Below are 24,207 nucleotides of genomic sequence, written 5' to 3'. Positions count from 1 at the left end.
GAGGAAGAACTGGACTCTCATAGAGATGGCCAAAACAATGCTTGACAAATACAAGACTCCAAGACACTTTTGGGCAGAAGCCGTGGAAACAGCTTGCCATGCCATAAACCAACTCTACGTACACAAGCTTCTTGGTAAAATGGCATACGAGCTACTCACCGGTAACAAACCCCAAGCTGGATACTTTTGAGTATTTGGCTCTAAGTTATATATTCTTGATAAGAATCGTTGCTCTAAATTTGATCCTAAATCTTATGAAGGTTTCCTACTCGGTTATGGATCAGACACTCACACCTACCATGTCTACAACAACTTCACTCGAAAAGTTGAAGATACAGTAGATGTGAAGTTTGATGAGGCTAATGGTTCGCAAGTCTAACAATTTCCAAATGATGTAGGAGATAAGGAACCTTTGGAAGCCATCAAAGATTTATCTATTCGCAATATTTGCCCCATGGAGGTGAAGGGAAGTATTTCATCAATTCAAGTGGAAGCTCCTACTTTGCATCAAGGTGAACCAGAAAACGACATGGAAGCATCCACAAGTGGTACACGGCATGATGAAGAACAGGAAGAAGTACAACGTGATGATCCACCTCAACCTTCCTCACCACCACCTCAAGGAGATGATGACGTCAACGACAACATGCAAGATGATGATGATGATGAAGCTCCACCATCCAACAAGAAGAAGCTGTCAAGAGTTAGAGCAAGAGTGGATAGAGATCATCCGTTGAATCAAATCTACGGTGACATAAAAACAGGGAGAATCACTCGCTCTAAATCTCATTTAGCTAACTTTTGTGAGCATTATTATTTCATCACTGTCATTGAGCCTCTAAAGGTTGAATAAACACTTCAAGAACTGGATTGGGAGAATGCCATGCACGAAGAGCTACACAACTTCGAGAGGAACCAAGTATGGACACTTTTTGAAAATCCCGAAGGCGAGAAAAACAACATTAGTACACGATGGGTGTTTCAGAACAAGAAAGATGAAGATGGACAAGTTGTATGCAACAAGGCGCGTCTCATAGCCCAAGTATACACGCAAGTCGAAGGTATGGATTACGGTGAGACTTATGCACCTCTTGCTAGACTTGAAGCCATCCACATTCTTCTCGCTTGTGCTAATCACCATCATATAACTCTTTACTAGATGGATATCAAAAGTGATTTTCTTAATGGAGAAATTGAGGAGGAAGTTTATGTTAAACAACCTCCCAAATTTGTGAGCCCTAAGAAACCTAATCATGTTTACAAACTTCCTAAAGCTTTATATGAACTTAAACAAGCCCCTAGAGCTTGGTACAAATGCCTAACAAAGTTTCTCATTGAAAAGGGTTTTGAGATTGAAAAAATTGATGCAACTTTATTCACTAAAAGAGTTAATGGATAACTCTTTGTATGCCAAATATATGTGGATGATATTATCTTTGGTTCTACTAACCCATATCTTAGTGAAAAGTTTGGAAAGTTGATGTCAGAGAAGTATGAGATGTCCATGATGTGTGAGCTTAAATTCTTCCTTGGATTGCAAATCAAACAATCGAGAGAAGGTACATTTATCTCTCAAACCAAGTACACCAAGGGCCAAATCAGGAAGTTCAACATGCAAGAATGCAAATGTATGAGAACCCCCATGCCTACTAGTGGACATCTTGACCTCACTAAGGAGGACAAACCAGTTGATCAAAAGGTTTATCGATCAATGGTTGGTTCATTGATATATTTATGTGCCTCCCATCCCGACATCATGCTGAGTGTTTGCATGTGTGCCCAATATCAAGTGGCACCAAAAGAGTGTCATCTATTGGCTGTGAAAAGAATAGTGACATACCTCATACATACACCAAACTTTGGCATATGGTATCCCAAGGGATCCTCTTGTAATCCTGTTGGCTATTCCGACTCGGACTATGCCGGAGACAAGGTTGATAGAAAATCCACCTTGGGTATATGTTAATTTCTTGGGAGATCTCTTGTTTCTTGATCATGCAAGAAAAAAAACTCGGTATTTTTATCTACTGTCGAAGCTGAATATATAGCCATTGTATCATGTTGTGCGCAATTACTTTGGATGACTCAAACTCTTAAGTATTATGGCATTCATGTTAGAAAAGTTCCATCGTTATGTGACAACGAAAGAGCTATTAAAATTGCCTATAATCATGTGCAACATTGTCAAACAAAACATATCCAAGTGCGACATCATTTTATTCGTGACCATGTTGGTAAAGGAGATATAGATCTGAAGCATGTTCATCCTGACAAACAATTAGCTGATATATTTACCAAACCACTTGATGAGAAAGTGTTTTGTCATTTGAGGAGTGAGTTGAACATCATTGATGCTTCCAACTTGAGCTAGACTCACTCGGATGCATGCAAGGGCATGCACTTGATTGCCCATTCCATGATGCTATTGATAGGACTATATTATATCTTGGAAAACTATGCACCCTTGTATTGCATCAAATATTTTGTAGGTACTTAGAAGAACGACATTCCACAAAATTACCATCAACTCACATCAAACGCAATCTTGACATAGCCAAGTATCAACAACCATTTCATCAGAGATAGAGGAAGACAATAAAATCATATCCTTGACTATCATTTGCTGAATTTATTCACTCTTCTCGTTTGGATATATTATGGTCTACCTTGCATGACTAACCATTGTAGGTGAAAAGTGAACCAAAACGACATGAATAACTCCCAACTCAAGATGATCTTCATCAACTTTGAGCATCCACAACAAGTTCACCTACATGCCATGTCATCAACATCATTCGAAGGTATGTACTTATATCCATGATAAAGCTTTACACCAAGTCATGAGGTAAAGCAACTCAAGTGATATTTAGACATTCAAATGCTTAGTAAAAAAATGGTAACCTCATTTTGCTCTTAAGGATGAGTATGACCTATGATCAAGCATCCTTGCTTGACTCCTCAAGTCAAATACTCTAATATAGGTGACCTAGTCACCGCTCCACATCTAGATGGAGATTCTTGTATGGTTCACATTTTTCATTTCGTATCCTCTTGGAACCATTAAACTCTCATCTAAATGTATGTATATATATCTTTCAAAATACACAAAACAATTCTCTTATTTTCTTTCTCAACTAGTATCCTTAGATTTTCTTTTTGTCTATTTTTTCAGTTCGGGAGTAGATTTTCTTTGCAACTTGGTCTCACCAATCTGGGAAACTCAATCCAACAGATTTCTCCCACAGGTCTAGTTATCATTCTCGGTTCTACTGAATCTCTTTGCCTTGGTGACTCCAGCATTATCACTCTCTTAGTGTTTCTGATATCTTCTGGATTTTTGCCTTAGGGGGAGAAAGATTATCAATGATCCCATGTTTAATTGCCTTCTAAGATCTTATTGAAATTTTTTGAGAAACAAAAACCGTTTTAGCATTATTTTTCAAGGGGGAGAAACCCTCAATGTTCCCACAATATAAGAGGGGTGATAATCTAGGATCCCAAACATAGGGGGCATAGTTCAAGGAACTCTTAGCCATACTAAAGGGGGAGAACATTCAATGAACCCTTACCTACTATCCAAGGGGGAGGAAAGTCAAATTCAAGAAATCATTATAAAAGAGAGAAGTATCCAGGATCCCTTTCTCTCATTGATCCCTTACCCTCTAACCTTTTTGGCAATTAATGCCAAAGGGGGAGAAATAACAAAGCTTCCAGTGAACCTATTTATAGGGGAGAAATATCACCAATAAGCTTACATAAAGAGGGAAAAATATCTACAGGGGAGATATCTGTTCCTAAAGGAAGATTTACTTAAGGGGATATCTACCTAAGGGGAGATATATAAAACCTTACATATTAAGGGGGAGAGAGATAAAAAAAATTCTATCATTGCTACATAGTTGTTCAATCAAAAGATACAACTATTGAGAGATTGAACTTTTCTTGTCCTACCTACTCCCAATATCTACATGCTATTATTCAGGGGGAGAGGAAATTCCTACGTATTCATTCTTAACGGAGAAAGTTCTAAAATTCTCTTGGAGACATATCTATCATCAAATCCTGTTTTCAATATGTCTTTAATATCTTGGTACTTTTCAAGCTCTTTGCATCTTTACAATGGAGTATTCTTTTTTTATCTAACACTTTGTTTTCCCAAGTGTACTCCTACTGCTAAGACGCTCAAGAACCTCAAGGTAATTATATGCATCATATCGTTGTTCATGATGATCTCTTGTCTCTTGCACATATTATTTGCAAGATTGAGTCTTGAACAGGAAAGTTCTTCATTCACATATGTTTGATGCATATAGCCAAGATATCATATGACTTGTCTTGTCCTTCTACCATGTGTGCGCCCATGCAGTCCAACCCAACTATCCTTTAAAAGGGATTGCACACATTTAGGGGGAGCTAGTACTAGTCATGTATCTTTCAGAGCTGTCATATTCTAATGCTTATCTTTATTTGAAGTTTTAATTGAATGTTGTCATCAATTACCAAAAAGGGGGAGACTGAAATTACATATGCTCCCTTGGTGCTTTTGATAATTCATGACAACATACATTGTCTCTTAAACTAACACATTTACCTAGTATATTTCAAGAATAGTCCGTAGAGAGATTCGGCTAAAGGCTTATGTGTAGATGCCCCTTGATGCAAGAAAGGAATATGATTCGCCCAAGCTTCAAGCTAGAAGACTCTTCATTTTATAATTGTAAGAAATCACTTTTGAGTCCATAGGAAAGACAATACTATTAAAAGGGGCGACGTATTAAAATTAACAGGTTGCTCAAGTGCTCAAAGATAGGCTCCAAAAATACTTAGTCAATTTTCCCACATAACCATTCTGTCGAAAACCATACACTCAAATTCGGTGCCACCAAGTTTTGAGATTCGGCACTATCGAGTTTCATCCGAGACATAACCCTAGCCAAACCCACCAAATCGGTGCAACCGAAACCATATCGGTGCTACCGAGTTTGGTGACCAAATTTCTGTTGCCTCATTATACACAATCTGAATTTCCGAGTTTGAATATCGGTGTCACCGAGTTGTGTCATTTGACCGTTAGCCACCTTTTCGGTGCCTCCGAGTTGTGTACATAGATTTCACAGAGATTCAAAAGTTATTGCCTTTAGTGCAAGTCGTTACCACCGAGTTGATGACTTTAGTGTCACCGAGTTGACCACTTTAGGTGTAACGGTTGAATTTTGGGAACAACCTATATATACCCCTCCACCTACCTCTAATTCGTATAGGAAGCACTCATAACACACACTTCATTGCCAGATCCATTTTTCTGAGAGAGAACCACCTACTCATGTGTTGAGACCAAGATATTCCAATCCAATCACTTGAAACTTGATCTCTAGCCTCCCCAAGTTGCTTTCCACAAAATCATTCTCTCCTACCATGCATATTCTGTGAGAGAGTGATTTTGTGTTGAGAAGACTATCTTTAGAAGCACAAGACCAAGGAGTTCATCGTTCTACCACATCTATTAACTTTTGGAGGGTGGTGCCTCCTAGATTGGTTAGGGGTTGCTTGGGAGCCTCCTACTTCGTGTTGGGGAGCTAAACCAAGATGTTTGTAAGGGCAAGGAGATCGCCTACTTCGTGAAGATCTACTGTGAGTGAGGCTAGTCCTGTGTGGACGGAAGCGATGGTGGAATAGATAAGGCTGCTTGATAGAGCCACCTATAGGAACCATTACCCTCCGTGGACTCTCGGAGCCGTTTCCCTCCGTGGGTTGAAGTCTCCACTGACATGGACGTACGATAGAGCCACCTATAGGAACCATGCCAAAAATTGCCGTGTTAACCTCTTTGCGTTTTATCTCCTAAACTCTATACCTTTACATGTGCAAAGTCTTTAGTCTCAGCTGCCATATATGTTGACTAGCATGTGTAGAGTGTACAAGACTTGTTAGAATTGCTAAAATATGCCAACCATAAAATTACGAAAAGGCTAGGATATTAATCTTGATAAGTAGTCTATTCACCCCCTCTAGACACACCTTCTAACGATCCTACAACATGGCCGGTGGAAAGGAGTGGGTTCTTGATAGTGGATGCACCGATCACATGACCGGAGATAAAGACATGTTCCATGAGATTACACCAAACTGTGGACCTCGAAGGTATGTGACCTTTGGAGACAACTCCAAGGGTATGGTACCTGGTTTTTGTAGGTGGCCATATCTCGTGATAGTTCCATTCAAAATGCCATGCTTGTTGAATCCCTTGACTACTATCTGCTTTCCGTATCTAGACTAGCATACTTTGGTTTCAATGTGCTATTTACGAAAGTCGACTGCCAAGTGTTTTGTAGTGACAATCATAACATGGTCTTTACTGGTATCTATAGAGGTGATCTATAAATTGTTGATTTCACTAGAAGTTCCAAACCCCGTACATGTCTTATTGCAAAATCTTCTAAAGGTTGGTTATGGCATAGAAGGTTAGGACATGTAGGTATGCGTAACCTTGACAAACATATCAAAGGTGATCATATTCTTGGTGTTAGAGATGTTATATTTCACAAAGATAGACTTTGTAGTGCTTGTCAAGAAGGAAAGCAAGTTGGTGGAAGTCATCCCGTGAAGAACATCATGACTACAAGAAGGCCACTCGAGCTGCTTCACATGGATATTTTTTGTCCCAATGCTTACAAGAGCCTCGGTGGAAATTCTTATGGTTTGGTCATTGTTGATGATTTTTCTAGAATTACGTGGGTATTATTTCTCGATTACAAGTCTCAAGTACAAATGATCTTCAAGAAATTTGCTCATGAAACTCAAAATCAATTTGAAGTGAAGATCAAGAAAGTTCAGAACGATAACGGAACAGAGTTCAAGAACACTAATGTGGATACTTTTCTTGACGAAGAAGGTATCTCACGTTAGTTCTCAACAACTTACACACCTCAACAAAATAGAGTTGTTGAGAGGAAGAACCACACTCTCATAGAGATGGCTAGAATGATGCTTGATGAACACAAGACGCCAAGACACTTTTGGGCAGAAGCCGTGGAAACAGCTTGTCGCGCCATAAACCGACTCTACGTACACAAGCTTCTCTTTAAAATGACATACGAGCTAATCACCAGCTTCCTACTAGGTTAGGCTAAAACTCTCAGACTTACCGTGTCTACAATAGCTTCACTCGAAAAGTTGAAGAGATGGTAGATGTGAAGTTTGATGAATCTAATGTTTCGCAAGTCCAACAATTGCTAAATGATGTAGGAGATAACAAACCTTCGGAATCCATCCAAGATCTACCTATCAGCAAGATTCGTCCAATGCAGGTGAAGCAAAGTACTTCATCAATTCAAGTAGAAGTTCCTACTTCGCGTCAAGGCGAACCACAAAATGACATGTATGCATCCACTAGTGATACACGACATGCTAAAGAATAGGAAGAAGTACATCATGATGATCCACCTCAACCTTTCTGATCACCACCTCAAGGAGTCAACACCGTCAATGACAATGTACAAGATGATGATGATGAAGAAGAAGCGCCGACATCTAACAAGAAGAAGCTGTCACGAGTTCGAGCGACAGTGGACAAAGATCATCCACTAAATCAAATCTTCGATGACATAGAAACCGGGAGAATCACTCGCTCTAAATTTCATTTAGCTAACTTTTGTGAGCATTATTATTTCATCTCTATCATTGAGCCTTTGAATGTAGAAGAAGCCTTCAACACCTGTATTGGATGAATGCCATGCACGAAGAGCTACACAACTTCGAGAGGAATCAAGTGTGGACACTTGTTGAAAAGCCAGAAGGCGAGCAACACATCATTTGTACAAGATGGGTGTTTCGGAACAATCAAGGTGAAGACGGACAAGTTGTACGCAACAAGGCGTGTGCTGCCTCTTGAGCTTGCGTTGGTTTTCCCTTGAAGAGGAAAGGGTGATGCAGCACAGTAGCAGTAAGTATTTTCCTCAGTTTGAGCGCCAAGGTATCAATCCAGTAGGAAAATCAAGCCAAGTGTCCAGAGTACCTTCGCAAACACAAATGAGCTTGCACCCAACGCTATAAATTGGTTGTCAATCCCGTCAAGATTGATTGCAAAGTGAGATCTGAAGGCGTAAAGTGCAACAAAGTAAAAGTGTAAGGCTGAAAATATGATGTGAAGTAGACCCGGGGGCCATAGTGTTCACTAGAGGCTTCTCTCAAAATAGCAAATATTATGGTGGGTGAACAAATTACTTTCGAGCAATTGATAGAACTGCGCAAAGTCATGACGATATCTAAGGCATATAAGAGACCAGAAGAAACTCAAATAAGATTCATAGATAATCTGATCATAAATCCACAATTCATCGGGTCTCGACAAACACACCGCAAAAGAAGATTGCATCGGATAGATCTCCATGAAGATCATGGAGAACTTTGTATTGAAGATCCAAGAGAGAGAAGAAGCCATCTAGCTACTAGCTATGGACCCAAAGGTCTATGGTGAACTACTCATGCATCATCGGAGAGTTCATGGTGTTGATGAAGAAGCCCTCTGTATCCGAATCCCCCTCCGGTAGGGCACCAGAACGTGCCCCAGATGGGATCTTGCGGAGACAGAAGCTTGCGGCGACGGAAAAGTATTTTCGTGGATCTCTCTCACAGTTTTGGATTTTTCGGGAATTTATAGGCGGAAGAGGTAGGGAAGACGAGCCATAGGGGGCCCACAAGCCTGCTAGGCGTGGGGCCCCCTGGCCGCGCCTAGGGGGCTTGTGGCGTCCCCTGGTGGCTTCTGCTACGGCAACAAAAGACCTTCCCAGGCAACGGCGCCAGGAATCCTTCTGCTGCTGGCTACGCCTACAGGGACTTACTAGGCAAATATGCAAAGGATTCCCCTGCGGCCTTGGAGCCTTGCGTTGGTGTTCCCTTGGAGAGGACAGGGTGATGTAGCACTGCGGCAGTAAGTATTTCCCTCAGTTTGAGAACCATGGTATCGATCGAGTAGGAGGATCGCGTCAAGTCACAAGTACATGCACAAACACAAAGAGCTTTCACCCAACGCTATGAAGGGGTTGTCAATATCTTATAGATTGTTTGCAAAGTGAGAATTAAAAGCAAAAAGTAAACAAATCAAAGTAAAAGTAAAAGTGGAGACGATAGTTGTGAATAGACCCGAGGGGCGTAGTGTTCACTAGTGGCTTCTCTCATGAAAGCAAGTAGACGGTGGGTGAACGAATTACTGTCGAGCAATTGATAGAAACGCGCAAAGTCATGACATTATCTATGGCAATGATCATATCTATAGGCATCATGTCCAAAACAAGTAGACCGATACTTTCTGCATCTACTACTATTACTCCACACGTCGACCGCTAACCAGCATGCATCTAGTGTATTGAGTTCAAAAGAATAGAGTAACGCCTTAAGCGAGATGACATGATGTAGATGGACAATCTCAAATCTATGATGAAAGCCCATCTTGTTACCCTTGATGGCAACAACATGATGCGTGCCTTGCTGCCCCTTCTGTCACTCGGAAAGGTCACCGCATGGTATGAACCCAAAACCAAGCACTTCTCCCATTGCAAGAATCATAGATCTATTTGGCCAAACAAAACCCAAGACTCGGAGAGACTTACAAGGATATAAAATCATGCATATAAGAAATCAACAAAGACTCAAATTTAATTCATAGATAATCTAATCACAAATCCACAATTCATCGGATCTCGACAAACACACCGCCGAAGAGGATTACATCGGATAGATCTCCATGAAGATCATGGAGAACTTTGTATTGAAGATCCAAGAGAGAGAAGAAGCCATCTAGCTACTAACTATGGACCCGTAGGTTTGAAGTGGACTACTCACGAGTCATTGGAGGGGCGATGATGTTGATGTAGAAGCCCTCCAGCTCCAAAGTCCCCTCCGGCAGGGCACCGACAAGGGTCTCCAGATGAGATCTCGCGGAAACGGAAGCTTGCGGTGGCGGAAAAGTGGTTTCGTGGACGCCCTGATTTTTCTGGGATTTTAGGGAATATATAGGCCAAAGAGCTAGGCCAGGGGAGTGCGAGGGAGGCCACAAGCCTGGTCGCCGCAGGCACCCTGGCCGCGGCGTCAGGGCTTGTGGGCTCCCTGTGGGCCTCCTGTTTTGGCCCTCAAGTCCCCCGATCTTCTTCTGTTCTGGAAAAAATTATTTTGGGGATTTTATTCTATTTGGACTCCGTTCCAAAATCAGATCTGAAAAGAGTCAAAAACACAAAAAAAACAGGAACTGGCACTTGGCAGTGAATTAATAAGTTAGTCCCAAAAAAGATATAAAAGGTATATAAAACATCCAAAGTCGACAAGATAACAACACGAAACTATCAAAAATTATAGATACATTTGAGACGTATCAAGCATCCCCAAGCTTAACTCCTACTCGTCCTCGAGTAGGGAAGTGATAAAGAATGAATTTTTTATGCTTTCATGCTACCTAGCATAGATGTCCTTTGTAACTCCTCTTATGTGACGTGAATGTTCAGATCCATTAGATTCAAAACAATAGTTTGCTATTGACCTGGAGACAATAATACTTCAAGCAAACTAGCAAGGTCATCATGAACTTTCAAAATAACAAGGCCAAAAGAAAGTTATCCCTACAAAATCATATAGTCTAGCTATGCTCTATCATCCTTGCACAACGAATTTAAATCATGCACAACCTCTGTATTGGCCAAGTAATTGTTTTCACACCTTTACTTCCTCAAACCTTTTCAACTCTCACGCAATACATGAGCGTGAGCCATGGTTTTATTACTATAAGTGGAATGGAGTGTGGTGGAGGTTGCAAGGCAAACAAGGAGAAGATGGTCACATTGAATAGGCATATCAATGAGCTATGGAGATGCTCATCAATAGATATCAATGTGAATGAGTAGGGATTTCCATATAAATGATGCACTAGAGCTAAGTGTATGTGAAAGCTCTTAAAGAAAACTAGTGGGTGTGCATCCAACTTGCTTGCTCACGAAGACCTAAGGCAATTTTGAGGAAGCCTATCATTGGAATACAAAAGCCAAGTTATATAACGAAAATTTCCGACTAGCTATATAGTGGTGACAAAATAAGAGACTCTCAATCATGAAGATCATGGTGCTTAATAAGCACAAGTGCGAAAAGATAGTAGCATTGTCCCTTCTCTCTTTTTCTCTCATTTTTGGTGGGCTCTTTGGCCTCTTTTTTTTGGTGGGCATCTTTGGCCTCTTTTTATAAATGGGCTTCGCTGGCCTCTTTTATTTCCTAACATGGGGCAATGCTCCATCAATGATGATCATCACACTTACAACTCAAAACTTAGAGCAATGACGACTCTATAAGGAATGCCTTCGGTAGTGTACCTTGACAATGATCTAGCATGGCATAGATATCAATGGAAACATCATGCTAGCTATCTTATGATCATGCAATGGTAATGTACAAGTGGTGGCACATGTCATGGTGGTAGTTGCATGGCAATATATCTCGGAATGGCTTTGAAGAAGCCATAGTAGGTAGGTATGGTGGCTGTTTTGAGGGAGGCTAATGGTGGGTTTTATGCACCGACGAAAGTTGCACGACACTAAAGAAAATAGTGATGGTGGAAGGTGAAAGTGCATCTAAACCATGGACTCAACATTAGTCATGAAGAACTCATATACTTGTTGCAAAAGTTTTAGTAGTAATCGAAACAAAGCATTCAATGCATTCTCCCAGGGGAAGCGTTAGTAGGTATAAACCATCGCCGCGATCCCGACCGCCACACAAAAGATGACAATCAATAAACTAATCATGCTCAGACTTCATCACATAGCGGTTCACCATACGTGCATGCTACGGGAATCACTAACTTCAATACAAGTATTTCTGGATCCACAACACCTTACTAGTATAACTTTAATATTACCACAACCACAACTCAAAACTAATTGAGATCAATCAAACTTCTCTAACTACTCAATGCACATGAAGGTGGAAGTTTTCATATCCATTTGGATAACTAGCCCTTTTGAGACTACTTTCATAGCATAGATGAACTACCAAGCCACGCACCGCTGTGCTCTAAAAGATATACGTGAAACACACAAAGCAAAATCAACTAGCTCAAAAGATATAAAAGAAGCACATGTGAGCTGAATTATAACCAAAGGATATAAGTGAAGCTCGACAAAATCACGGTGAGTGCATGTCTCTCTCTCTAGGTGTGCAGAAAGGAAGATTGTGACACAACAAAAATAAAAGACTCCTACGATACAAGACGCTCCAAGCAAAACACATAACATGTGGTGAATAAAAATATAGCCCCAAGTAACGTTACCGATGGATTGAAGACGAAAGAGGGGATGCCTTCCCGAGGCATCCCCAAGCTTAGGCTTTTTCGGCATCCTTGAATCAACTTGGGGTGCCTTGGGCATCCCCAAGCTTGAGATCTTGCCACTCTTTATCTCTTTGTCCATAAGAACTTCACCCAAAACTTGAAAACTTCACAACACGAAACTTAAACAGAAACTCGTGATAACAATAGTATAAGAAAGCAAACCACCACTTCCTTAGGTACTGTAGCAAAATTAAATTCTACTTATGTTGATGTTGGGTTACTGTATTTTCAATCTTACATGGCTAATACCCCCCGATACTATCCATAGTTTCATCAAAATAAGCAACCAACTCAACCAAAACAGAATCTGTTAACAGTAGACCAGTCTGTAGCAATCTGTATACTTCGTATACTTCTCGTACTTCAAAAATTCTGAACAATTACGATTGTCTGAAGAATTTTTGTAACGATCAGCAGCAAAAATAATCAACTCAAAAGCTTTTACAGAAAAAACATGAAAATTCTTTTCGTGAGCAGAAAGTTTGTGTCTTTTCAAGCATGACCAAACGATCATCCCCAAGACTAATCATAACGGTTTTACGTGGCACAAACGCAAAAGAAACACAAGAAACACAATCATAACAGAATTATGAAAGTGCGGAAAACACAAAACAGAAAGAAAAAGGCTAGATTCATTGGGTTGCCTCCCAACAAGCACTATTGCTTAACGCCCTTAGCTAGGCATAAGGTGATGGAATCACGTATAGTCATCTTTGGTGTTCAAACCATAAGTAGCCCTCATCATAGATTCATAAGGCAATCTTATTTTCTTTCTAGGAAAATGCTCCATGCCCTTCTTTAGAGGAAATGGAAATCTAATATTCCCTTCCTTCATATCGATGATAGCACCAATAGTCCTTAGGAAAGGTCTACCAAGAATAATGGGACATCAAGGATTGCAATCTATGTCAAGTACAATTAAATCCACGGGTACATAGTTCTTATTTGCAACAATAAGAACATCATTGATCCTTCCCATGGGTTTCTTGACAGTAGAATCCACAGGATGCAAATTAAGAGAACACTCTTCAATCTCATGAAAACCAAGAATATCACATAAAGACTTTGGAATTGCGAAAACAGTAGCACCCAAATCACACAAAGCATTGCATTCATAGTTTTTGATTTTGATTTTGATAGTAGGTTACCACCCACCATGAAGTTTTTTAGGTATAGAGACTTCTAATTCGAGTTTCTCTTAAAGAGATTTCATCATAGCATCTACGATATGAGCGGTAAAGGCTTTGCTTTGGCTATAAGCTTGTGGAGAGTTTGCAATGGATTGCATCAAGGAAATGCATTCAAACAAGGAGCAACTATCATAATTGAATTCCTTGAAATCCAAAGTGGGAGTTTCATTACTACCCAATATTTTGATTTATTCTACTCCACTCTCCACACCTTTATCATCAAGATAGGTGGACTCGGAATCATTGGGGCGCTTTTCAACCAAAGTGGATTCATATCCAGCCCCTTCATCAATAGGTTTGACACGCAAAAACAAAGATTCAAGAGGAGTCACACCAAGCACTTTAATATCTTCGTGATTTGCATCACTAGAACGCACCCTTTTAAACCATTCATGCCTAGCGTGAATTTGGGCGGTTCTTTCTTTGCTCTCATTCATGGAGACATGCATAGCTTTTAAAGTTTCATCCAAGTTGAATTTGGGAGGAGCACATCTAACTTTTAAAGCATCAATATCACAAGACATCCTATCATCGCTCTTAGCCAAATCATCTATTTTAATTAGTTTTTCCTCTATGGACGCATTGAAAATCTTTTGAGAGTTGATGAACTCTTTGATATTACTCTCTAAATCAGAGGGTAATTTGTTATGATTTCCATAAGTGTTGTTGTAGGAATTGCCATAATTGTTAGAGGATTTACTAGGAAAAGGCCTAGGAACATAGTTTCCTCTAAAAGCATTGTTGTTGCCAAAATTGTTACTACCAACAAAATTAACGTCCAAACTAGCGTTGCTACTCTCAATCAAGGAATATAGTGGCATGTCATTATGATCTAAAGGAGCATTTCTACTAGCAACCAAATTCATCAACTCGTCCATCTTAGCACTAAGCGAGTTAATTTCTTCTATAGTGTGTACCTTTTTGCTAGCAGGTGACCTTTCAGTGTGCCACTGAGAGTAGTTTGTCATGATATTGTCTAGGAGTTTTGTAGCTTCTCCTAACGTGATTTCCATGAACGTTCCACCTGAGGCGGAGTCCAAGATATTGCGAGAAGCAAAATTCAAACCAGCGTAAAAGATTTGTATAATCATCCACAAACTCAAGCCATGAGCGGGACAATTTCTAATCATTAACTTCATCCTCTCCCAAGATTGTGCAACGTGTTCATGATCAAGTTGCTTGAAATTCATGATATCGTTATGGAGAGAGATAATCTTAGCCGGCAGAAAATACTAGGATATGTAAGCATCTTTGCACTTATTCCAAGAATCGATACTATTTTTAGGAAAAGAAGAAAACCAAGTTTTTGCACGATCTCGCAAAAAGAACGGAAAAAGCTTCAACTTAACAACATCATTATCCACATCTTTTTTCGTTTGCATATTGCAAAGCTCAATGAATGTATTGAGATGGGATGGGCATCTTCACTAGGAAGGCCAGAAAATTGCTATTTCATAACAAGATTCATCAAGGCAGCGTTGATTCCGCACTAGTGGCGGGAGCAATTGGAGTACTAATAAAATCATTATTATTAGTATTCGAGAAGTCGCAAAGTTTCATGTTTTCAGCCATGATGACTTCAACAAACCAACAAGAACACAAGCAAGCAAGAAAACTGGCAAAGGGAAACAACAAAAGGCAAAAGAAAACGGCAAAGGAGAAAGGCAAATGAAAACGGAAAATGTGAAGTGGGGGAGAGGAAAACGAGAGGCAACTGGCAAAAAAAGGTAAATGCAAGAGATGAGTTCGTGACACCTACTTGGCTAGATCTTGACTTGATCTCTCCTCCCCGGCAACGACGCCAGAAATACTTCTGCTACGGCAACAAAAGACCTTCCACGGCAATGGCGCCAGGAATCCTTCTGCTGCTGGCTACGCCTACAGGGACTTCCTTGGCAAATATGCAAAGGATTCCCCGGGGGCCTTGGAGCCTTGCGTTGGTGTTCCCTTGAAGAGGAAAGAGCGATGTAGCACTTCGGTAGTAAGTATTTCCCTCAGTTTGAGAACCAAGGTATCGATCCAGTAGGAGGATCGCGTCAAGTCACAAGTACCTCCACAAACACGAAGAGCTTGCACCCAACGCTATGAAGGGGTTGTCAATCCCTTATAGATTGTTTGCAAAGTGGGAACTGAAAGCAAAAAGTAAACAAAGCAAAGTAAAAGTAAAAGTGGAGACGATAGTTGTGAATAGACCCGGGGGCCGTAGTGTTCACTAGTGGCTTCTCTCTTGAAAGCAAGTAGATAGTGGGTGAATGAATTACTGTCGAGCAATTGATAGAACCGCGCAAAGTGATGTCGTTATCTATGGCAATGATCATATCTATAGGCATCACGTCCAAAACAAGTAGACCGATACTTCCTGCATCTACTACTATGATGACATGATGTAGATGGACAATCTCAAATCTATGATGAAAGCCCATCTTGTTACCCTTGATGGCAACAACATGATGCGTGCCTTGTTGCCCCTTCTGTCCCTGGGAAAGGTCACAGCACGATATGAACCCAAAACCAAGCTCTTCTCCCATTGCAAGAATCATAGATCTAGTTGGCCAAACAAAACCCAAGACTCGGAGAGATTTACAAGGATATCAAATCATGCATATAAGAAATCAGCAAAGACTCAAATATAATTCATAGATAATCTGATCACAAATCCACAATTCATCGAATCTTGACAAACACACCGCCAAAGAGGATTACATCGGATAGATCTCCATGAAGATCATGGAGAACATTGTATTGAAGATCCATGAGAGAGAAGAAGCTATCTAGCTACTAACTACGGACCCGTAGGTCAAAGTGGACTACTCACGAGTCATTGGAGGGGCGGTGATGTTGATGTAGAAGCCCTCCAGCTCCAAAGTCCCCTCCGACAGGGCACCAGGAAGAGTCACTAGATGAGGTCTCGCGGAAACGGAAGCTTGCGGCGGCGGAAAAGTGGTTTCGTGGACGCCCTGATTTTTTCTGGGATTTTAGGGAATATATAGGCCAAAGAGCTAGGACAGGGGAGCGTTAGGGAGGCCACAAGCCTGGTCGCTGCGAGCCCCCTGGCCACGGCGTCAGGGCTTGTGGGCTCCCTGTGGGCCTCCTGCCTTGGCCCTCAAGTCCCCCGATCTTCTTCTATTCTGGAAAAATTTATTTCGGGGATTTTATTCCGTTTGGACTCCGTTCCGAAATCATATCTGAAAAGAGTCAAAAACACAGAAAAAACAAGAACTGGCACTTGGCACTGAATTAATAAGTTCGTCCCAAAAAAGATGTAAAAGGTATATAAAACATCCAAAGTTGACAAGATAACATCATGAAACTATCAAAAATTATAGCTACGTTTGAGACGTATCAACTTCTGCCTTGGTTCTGATGTCCCCTGCGTATCTTCTGTTCCGAAAAAATATTTTCGAAAGTTTTATTCTGTTTGGACACCGTTTAAAATTCTCCTCTGAAAAGGGTAAAAAAACACGGAAAAAACAGGAACTGGCACTTGGCACTGAGTTAATAAATTAGTCCCAAAAAAGATATAAAAGGCATACAAAACATCCAAAGTTTGACAAGATAATAGCATGAAACCATCAAAAATTATAGATACGTTGGAGACGTATCAGCGCGTCTCGTAGCCCAAGCATACACGCAAGTCGAAGGTATGGACTACGGTGAGACTTATGCCCCCGTTGCTAGAATTGAAGTCATTCACATTCTTCTTGCTTATGCCAATCACCATGATATCAAAAGTGCTTTTCCAAATGGTGAAATTGAGGAGGAGGTTTATGTCAAACAACCTCCTGGATTTTTGAACCCCAAGAACGGTAATCATCTTTACAAACTTTGTAAAGATTTATCTGGTCTTAAACAAGCCCCCTAGAGCTTGGTACAAATGCCTAGTGAAGTTTCTCATAGAAAAGGGTTTTGAAATTTGTAAAATTGATGCAACCTTATTCACAAAAAGGGTTGATGGTGAACTATTTGTGTGCCAAATATATGTGGATGATATTATATTTGGTTCTACTAACCCACATTTTAGTGAGAAATTCGTAAGATTAATGTCAAAGAAATATGAGATGTCAATGATGTGCGAGCTTAAATTATTCCTTGGATTGCAAATCAAACCATCGAGAGAAGGTACGTTTATCTCTCAAACCAAATAAACCAAGGACTTAATCAGGAAGTTCAATATGCAAGAGTACAAAGGTATGAGAACCCCCATGCCTACTAGTGGACATATTGACCTCACTAAGGAGGACAAACTGGTTGATCAAAGAGTCTATCAATCAATAATTGGTTCATTGCTATATCTATGTGCCTCGTGTCCTGATATTATGTTGAGTGTTTGCATGTGTGCCATATACCAAGTGGGACCTAAAGATTGTCATCTATTGGTTGTTAAAAGAATCATGAGATACCTAATACATAGACCAAACTTTGGCATATGGTATCCCGAGGGATCTTATTTTAATCTTGTTGGCTATTCTGACTCGGACTATCGCGGAGACAAGGTCAATTTCTTGGGAGATCTCTTGTGTATTGGTCATCCAAGAGACAAATATCGGTATCTTTATCTACTGCCGAAGCTGAATATATAGTCGCCGACTCATGTTGTGCGCAATTACTATGGATGACTCAAACTCTTAAGGATTATGGCATTCGTGTTAAAAATGTTCCATTGTTGTGTGACTATGAAAGTGCTATGAAAATTGCTTATAATCCTGTGCAACATTCTCGAACAAAACATATTCAAGTGCGACATCATTTCATTCGTGATTATGTTGGAAAGGAGATATAGATCTTAAGCATGTTCGTACTGACAAACAATTAGGTGATATCTTTAGCAAACCACTTGATTATAAAGTGTTTTTCCATTTGAGGAGTGAGTTGAACATCATTGATTCTTCAAACTTGAGCTAGATTCACTCAGATGCATGCAAGGGCATGAGCTTGATTGTCTATTCCATGTTGCTATTGATATAACACTATCTTATATCTTGGAAACTATGCTCCCTTGTATTGCATCTAACCATTTTGTAGGTACTTGGAAGAACAACACTTCACAAGATTGCCATCAACTCGCATCAAAAGAAATCCTAACATGGTCAAGTATCAACAACCTCTTCTTCGGAGATGGAGGAAGAAGACAGCAAAATCATATCCTTGAAAATTATATGATGATGAAATTCACTCATGTCATTTTGATATATTATATTCTTCCTTGCATGACTAACCATTGAAGGTGAAAAGTGAACCAAAACGATAAGGGTAGCTCCCAACACATGACGATCTTCATCAACGTTGATCATCCACAACAAGTTCACCTACATACTACGTCACCAACATCATTAGAAGGTATGTACTTATATCCTTGATAATGCTTTGCACCAAGTCATGAGGTAGAGAAACTCAAGTGATATGAAGACATTAAAAAGCTTAATCAAAAAATGGTAACCCCATTTTGCTCTTAACGATGAGTATAACCTATGATCAAGCATTCTTGCTTGACTCCCCAAGTCAAATACTCTAATATAGGTGACCTAGTCACCGCCCCACATCTAGATGGAGATTCTTGTATGGTTCACATTTTCCTTGCATGCCTTCTTGGAACCATACAAATCTCATCTATATGTATGTACATATATATTCAAAAAAAATATTTGGTCCTATTTTATGTTTTCTTTCACAATTGGACTCTTATAACAATCTTTAGATTATTTTTTGTCTATTTTCAATTGAAAAGTTGATTTTCATTGCAACTCGATTTCACCGATCTGAGAAACTCGGTCCAACCGATTTCTTCGACACGCGTGCTATTATTCTCGGTTCAACCGAATTACATTGCATCGGTGACACCGATATTATCATTTCCTTTGATTTTCTGATATTTTTTCGACTTTTCCATATGGGGAGAAAGATTATCAATGATCCCAAGTTTCATTGCCTCCCAAGATTTTATTGAACACTTTTGGAAAAAAATCCAATTACGTTATTTTCTAGGGGGGAATCTTCTCTAGGGGGAGTAAACCTCAGGATCCCATAAAATATAAGTGGGGGTATCATCTAGGATCCCTAACATAGTGGAAGATAGTTCAAGGAACTCTTATCAATTCTTAAGGGGGAGAAAAATTCAAGGAATCATTATCAAAGATAGAAGAATCAAGGATCCCTTTCTCCTAATGAGCCCTTACCCTCTGGCCTTTTTGGAAATTAATGCCAAAGGGGGAGAAATATCAAAGCTTCCAATTAACATATATAAAGGGGGAGAAATATCACCAATAAGCTTACACAAACGGCGGAGAAAAATCAAAAGGGGGAGATATATGTTCCTAAAGGAAGGTCTGCCTAATGGAAGATCTACCTAAGGGGAGGTATATCTAACTTTACATATTAAGGGGGATAAAGATAAAATTATTTTTTCACATTTATCATTTCTATTCTATCACTATCTTTTCACTGAACTTGTCTTACCCTACCTACTCCCAATATCTACATGCTACGATTCAGGGGGATAGGAAATTCTTACATATTCTTTCTTAAGGGAGAAAGTTCTAAATTCTTTTGGAGACATATCTATCACAAAATCAAATTTCTCATATGTATTCAATATCTTGGTATTTTTGAAGCTCTTTGCATCTTTACAACAGAGTACTCCTATGTTTTCTAACCTTTGTTTCCCCAAGTGTATCTCTACTGCTAAGACGCTGAAGAACCTCAAGGTAAGTATATGCATCATATCCTTGTTCATGATGATCTCTTGTCTCTTCCGCATATTGTTTGCAAGAGTGAGTCTTGAACATGGAAGCTCTTCATTCACATATGTTTGATGCATATAACCAAGATCTATATGGCTTGTCTTGTCCTTCTACCTTGTGTGTGCCCATGCAGTCCAAAGCAACTATCCTTTAAAACGGATTGCACACATTTAGGGGGATCTTGTACTAGTCATGGATCTTTCAAAGCTGTCATATTCTAATGCCTATATTTACTTGAAGCTTTGATTGTATGTTGTCATCAATTTCCAAAAAGGGGGAGATTGATAGCACATATGCTCCCTTGGTGGTTTTGATAATTCATGAGAACATACATTGCATGTAGTATATTTCAGGTTTAGTCCACACAGAGCCTTGGCATATAGGATTGTGAGGAGATGCCTCTTGATGAAGGAAGGAATAGGATTGGCTCAAGATTCAAGCAAGAATACTCTACATTTTATATTTGTGAGAAATCACTTTGAGTCCATAGGAACTCCAATACTATTAAAAGGGTATGGTGTATTATGATGAATTGGTTGCTCAAGTGCTTAGAGATAACCACCAAATATACTCAGCCACTTTCCCACAAAATATATTTGTCCCAAGCCAAACATGAAAAACCGGTGCTCCAACAATTTCCATTCGGCTATACCGATTTACACTTAGACAGATACTATGCCAATCCCACCATCTCGGTACAACCAACATTCCTATCGGTGCCACCGAGATTCGGTGACCAACTTTCGGTTTAACTAATTTCAAGTTTCGGAATTTCCAAGTTTGAAGTCAGTCTCACTGAGTTTGGAAACCTGGCTAGGTCATCGTATCAGTACCATCGAGATTTATATATTGATCTCACCGAGAATTCAAAGTTGCCACATTTAGTTCACTCGGTACCACCGGGATTTACTTTTTGGTTTCAGTGAGTTGGCCAATAATGTTTTAACGGTTGGATTTTGAGAGATGCCTATATATACCCCTTCACCCACCTCTCATTCGCAAAGGAAGCACTCAGAACACAATTACACTTGCCAGGTCCATTTTTCTGAGAGAGAGCCACCTACTCATCTCTTGAGATCAAGAGATTCCATTCCTACAATTTGAACCTTGATTTCTAGCCTCCCCAAGTTGCTTTCCACAAGATCAATCTCTCCTACCGCTGCCAAATCTGAGAGATAGTGATTGAGTGTTGAGGAGACTATTGATACGTCTCCAACATATCTATAACTTTTGATGGTTCCATGCTATTACCTTGTCAAACTTTGGATGTTTTGTATGCCTTTTATATCTTTTTTGGGACTAACTTATTAACTCAGTGCCAAGTGCCAGTTCCTGTTTTTTCCGTGTTTTTGATCCTTTTCGGAGGAGGATTTGAAATTGTGCCCAAACGTAATAAAACTTCCGAAAAGATTTTTTCCGGAACAGAAGATACGAGCCAGACTTGAGAACCAAGGCAGGGGCCAGCAGGGGACCCTACAAGCCCCCTAGGCGCGGCCAGGGGGCCCGCGCCTGGCAGGCTTGTGGGCCCCTTGTGGCTCGTGTGCCCTACCTCTTCCACCTATAAATTCAGAAAAATTCCAAAACTGCGCGAGAGATCCACGAAAATACTTTTCCGCCGCCGCAAGCTTCTATCTCCGCAAGATCCCATCTGGGGCACGTTCTGGTGCCCTGCCGGTGGGGGGATTCGGATACAGAGGGTTTCTTCATCAACACCATGACCTCTTCGATGATGCATGAGTAGTTCACCATAGATCTTCGGGTCCATAGCTAGTAGCTAGATGGTTTCTTCTCTCTCTTGGATCTTCAATACAAAGTTCTCCATGATATTCATGGAGATCTATCCGATGTAATCTTCTTTTGCGGTGTGTTTGTCGAGATGCGATGAGTTGTGGATTTAAGATCTGATTATCTATGAATCTTATTTGAGTTTCTTCTGATCTCTCTTATACATGATTTCATATCCTTGTAATTCTCTTCAAGTTGTGGGTTTTGTTTGGCCAACTTGATCTATGATTCTTGCAATGGGAGAAGTGCTTGGTTTTGGGTTCATACCGTGCGGTGACCTCACCTAGTGACAGAAGGGGTAGCGAGGCACACATCGTGTTGTTGCCATCAAGGGTAAAAACATGGGGTTTTCATCATTGGTTTGAGTTTATCCCTCGACATCATGTCATCTTGCTTAAAGCGTTACTCTGTTTGTCATGAACTCAATACACTAGATGCATGCTGGATAGCGGTGGATGTGGGGTGTAATAGTAGTAGATGCAGAAAGTATCGGTCTACTTGTCTCGGATGTGATGCCTATATGTATGATCGTTGCCTTAGATATCGTCATGACATTGCGCAGTTCTATCAATTGCTCGACAGTAATTTGTTCACCCACCGTATTATTTGCTATTTTGAGAGAAGCCTCTAGTGAACACTATGGCCCCCGTGTCTACTTCACACCATATTTTCAGCCTTACACTTTTACTTCGTTGCACTTTCCGCCTTCAGATCTCACTTTGCAATCAATCTTGAAGGGATTGACAACCCCTTTATAGCGTTGGGTGCAAGATCTTTTGTGTTTGCGTAGGTACTCTGGACTTGACGCGATTCTCCTACTGGATTGATACCTTGGTTCTCAAACTGTAGGAAATACTTACTGCTCCTGTGCTGTATGGCCCTTTCCTCTTCAAGGGAAAAACCAACGCAAGCTCAAGAGACGATAGAAGGATTTCTATAGCTGTAGCAGAAGAAGTTCTAGCGCCGTTGCCGGGGAGGATCAAGTCAAGAACTCATCCAAGTAAGTGTCGCAAACTCATCTCTTGCATTTACTTTTTTGCCTCTCGTTTTCCTATCCCCCACTTCTAAAAAACAAAAATTTACAAAGAAATTGCCTTTTTCGTTTGCCTTTCCTTTGCTTTTGTGCTATTGCCTCCAATATGCTTGCATCTTCGCTTGCTGAAAATCTAGTGATATGGATCCTCGCCCACTTGCTAATCTCTTTAAGAGATCCACTTATGTGGAACCAATTGCTAGTGAGTTGAGTGCACTTGACTTTCTCTATGGATTTTTGCTTGAGATGCGTGAGTCTGAAAATCGTGATGAAGAAATTTATGAAATGATTCACGAGGGCTCCTTGAATGAAAAGCATGATTACAATGATTTCATTATAAATTCTGGTAATGACAATCATGCTAAAAATATGCAAAACCCTAAGCTTGGGGATGGTAGTTTTGCTATGCCCACTACTTGTTACAATGATCATGATTGGGGTGATCATTTTTCTTATGATCTTGAAAATTTGTTTAAGCCTCATGATGAATTTGATATTGGCAATAATATTGAAAGTGGGTTTGGAGAAGTCATGTCTTGAGTTGATGATAATCCCACTATTTTAGAAGAGCGTCAACTTTGCATGCATGTGGATCATGAAAAGAATATCCTTTGTGATAGCTATATTGTTGAATTTGATTATGACCCACATGTAATTGCTACGATAGAGGAAAATATTGTGGTCGAAACTTTCATGTTACCAAATTAGTTATCGTTATGTTGAGATTGCTATTGTTTCTTTCTTCTTCCTTGCATCTGGTAACTATTGGTTGTCTTGCCAATTTGTTCTCCTATAAAATTCCTATGCATGGGAAGTATGTTAGACTTAGATGTGATTTTGAAATGCTTTATGATGCTCTTGTTGTGAGGCAACCCAATGAATTTATATTTTGTGTGAGCATCATTGATTTATCAATGCCTAGCTAAGGACATTAAACAATAACGCTTGTTGGGAGGCAACCCAATGAATTTATATTTTGCTTTCTGTTTTTTTGCATCCACACCATCATAATTCTGTTATGATTGTGTTTTTTTGTATTTCTTTTTGTTTGAGCCAAGAAAAACATTTATGACTAGTTTGGTGTTGGTTGTTTGA

Source organism: Hordeum vulgare, chromosome 7H (genome assembly GCF_904849725.1).
Source record: "Hordeum vulgare subsp. vulgare chromosome 7H, MorexV3_pseudomolecules_assembly, whole genome shotgun sequence".
Lineage (NCBI taxonomy): Eukaryota > Viridiplantae > Streptophyta > Magnoliopsida > Poales > Poaceae > Hordeum > Hordeum vulgare.
Note: the sequence above shows the minus strand (reverse complement) of the source record.